Source organism: Poecilia mexicana, unplaced genomic scaffold (genome assembly GCF_051168715.1).
Source record: "Poecilia mexicana isolate PSO_F unplaced genomic scaffold, ASM5116871v1 scaffold_2, whole genome shotgun sequence".
Taxonomy (NCBI): Eukaryota; Metazoa; Chordata; class Actinopteri; order Cyprinodontiformes; family Poeciliidae; genus Poecilia; species Poecilia mexicana.
This window is the reverse complement of record NW_028263371.1, coordinates 20,817,910-20,820,853: the sequence shown is the minus strand read 5'-3', so window position 1 is coordinate 20,820,853 and position 2,944 is coordinate 20,817,910. Positions and strand designations below refer to the sequence as shown.

Here is a 2,944-nt window from a genome sequence, read left to right as displayed (position 1 = left end):
ATGGTTGTAGTGGAGCATCCTTCTACATGATAGCTTAGCTGTTTAGCTGTTTAAGATGTGTGGAACATAAACTATAATATAATGTGCTTTAATGACATCAGGTACCTGAACTATGATCTAAAAAATAAGAAAGCCTTTGATCCATACGGGAGGGCCCCACAAGGATGTATGTATCAGAAATCCATCAGTATGTGTGTGTGTGAGTGACTGACTTGGTGGGACCCCACATGGGCACATGTTTCAGAAATATTTTCACAGGTGTGTGTGCCACTGTTTTTTTTGGACTCCATGAGGAGGACCATTAAAATGTGTTCTCAGATGATTGGTTGATTGGTGTTTAAGGTAAATTTTGACTAAATAGCAGCTTCCCAATTAAAGTTAGACTAAATGCACAGGCATGAAAGCCAAGAGAACAAGAGATCTCCAAAAGATTATTTCTCACAATAAGGTGTAATTGAATGTTACCTGTAGGCTGGCATCCTGCTTGATGGTCTCATCAAGGAAAAACTCAAGGAAGCTTCCAGCTGGCTCATGTACAGCAGTAGGAGCCTGACAGCCTGTCACCTGGAATTAAAACCACAAATAATTTACCAACATAATGAATGACAGACAACATAAATGACAGACTCAAGACCTGTAAATGCAAATCACATGAAGAAGTTCCCAAAACCAAAACAGCCTTTCTAGCTACTATCCTCCCAGTCAGTTCTGGATGTCTAATCAGGTCCTATAACAGCATATTTATGGTTGTAGTGGAGCATCCTTCAACATGATAGCTTAGCTGTTTAGCTGTTTAAGATGTGTGGAACATAAACTATAATATAATGTGCTTTAATGACATCAGGTACCTGAACTATGATCTAAAAAATAAGAAAACCTTTGATCCATACGGGAGGGCCCCACAAGGATGTATGTATCAGAAATCCATCAGTATGTGTGTGTGTGAGTGACTGACTTGGTGGGACCCCACATGGACACATGTTTCAGAAATATTTTCACAGGTGTGTGTGCCACTGTTTTTTTGGACTCCATGAGGAGGACCATTAAAATGTGTTCTCAGATGATTGGTTGATTGGTGTTTAAGGTAAATTTTGACTAAATAGCAGCTTCCCAATTAAAGTTGGACTAAATGCACAAGCGTGAAAGCCAAGAGAACAAGAGGAGATCTCCAAAAGATTATTTCTCACAATAAGGTCAAATTGAATGTTACCTGTAGGCTGGCATCCTGCTTGATGGTCTCATCAAGGAAAAACTCAAGGTTGCTTCCAGCTGGCTCATGTACAGCAGTAGGAGCCTGACAGCCTGTCACCTGGAATTAAAACCACAAATAATTTACCAACATAATGAATGACAGACAACATAAATGACAGACTCAAGACCTGTAAATGCAAATCACATGAAGAAGTTCCCAAAACCAAAAGAGCCTTTCTAGCTACTATCCTCCCAGTCAGTTCTGGATGTCTAATCAGGTCCTATAACAGCATATTTATGGTTGTAGTGGAGCATCCTTCTACATGATAGCTTAGCTGTTTAGCTGTTTAAGATGTGTGGAACATAAACTATAATATAATGTGCTTTAATGACATCAGGTACCTGAACTATGATCTAAAAAATAAGAAAGCCTTTGATCCATACGGGAGGGCCCCACAAGGATGTATGTATCAGAAATCCATCAGTATGTGTGTGTGTGAGTGACTGACTTGGTGGGACCCCACATGGGCACATGTTTCAGAAATATTTTCACAGGTGTGTGTGCCACTGTTTTTTTTGGACTCCATGAGGAGGACCATTAAAATGTGTTCTCAGATGATTGGTTGATTGGTGTTTAAGGTAAATTTTGACTAAATAGCAGCTTCCCAATTAAAGTTAGACTAAATGCACAGGCATGAAAGCCAAGAGAACAAGAGATCTCCAAAAGATTATTTCTCACAATAAGGTGTAATTGAATGTTACCTGTAGGCTGGCATCCTGCTTGATGGTCTCATCAAGGAAAAACTCAAGGAAGCTTCCAGCTGGCTCATGTACAGCAGTAGGAGCCTGACAGCCTGTCACCTGGAATTAAAACCACAAATAATTTACCAACATAATGAATGACAGACAACATAAATGACAGACTCAAGACCTGTAAATGCAAATCACATGAAGAAGTTCCCAAAACCAAAACAGCCTTTCTAGCTACTATCCTCCCAGTCAGTTCTGGATGTCTAATCAGGTCCTATAACAGCATATTTATGGTTGTAGTGGAGCATCCTTCAACATGATAGCTTAGCTGTTTAGCTGTTTAAGATGTGTGGAACATAAACTATAATATAATGTGCTTTAATGACATCAGGTACCTGAACTATGATCTAAAAAATAAGAAAACCTTTGATCCATACGGGAGGGCCCCACAAGGATGTATGTATCAGAAATCCATCAGTATGTGTGTGTGTGAGTGACTGACTTGGTGGGACCCCACATGGGCACATGTTTCAGAAATATTTTCACAGGTGTGTGTGCCACTGTTTTTTTGGACTCCATGAGGAGGACCATTAAAATGTGTTCTCAGATGATTGGTTGATTGGTGTTTAAGGTAAATTTTGACTAAATAGCAGCTTCCCAATTAAAGTTGGACTAAATGCACAAGCGTGAAAGCCAAGAGAACAAGAGGAGATCTCCAAAAGATTATTTCTCACAATAAGGTCAAATTGAATGTTACCTGTAGGCTGGCATCCTGCTTGATGGTCTCATCAAGGAAAAACTCAAGGTTGCTTCCAGCTGGCTCATGTACAGCAGTAGGAGCCTGACAGCCTGTCACCTGGAATTAAAACCACAAATAATTTACCAACATAATGAATGACAGACAACATAAATGACAGACTCAAGACCTGTAAATGCAAATCACATGAAGAAGTTCCCAAAACCAAAAGAGCCTTTCTAGCTACTATCCTCCCAGTCAGTTCTG

The 2,944-nt window shown here is 39.8% G+C and overlaps 1 long non-coding RNA gene across 1 annotated transcript; it reads right to left on the bottom strand.

Annotated features, from left to right (window-relative positions):
• Positions 1 to 465: 465 nt before the first annotated feature.
• On the bottom strand, positions 466 to 2,111 carry LOC148160575 (uncharacterized). Its single transcript, XR_015762354.1, has 3 exons — positions 1,954 to 2,111; positions 1,211 to 1,309; positions 466 to 564 (listed from the first exon to the last, which is right to left on the bottom strand). It is a non-coding gene; the product is annotated as an uncharacterized LOC148160575 (long non-coding RNA).
• Between the last annotated feature and the right edge of the window lie 833 nt (positions 2,112 to 2,944).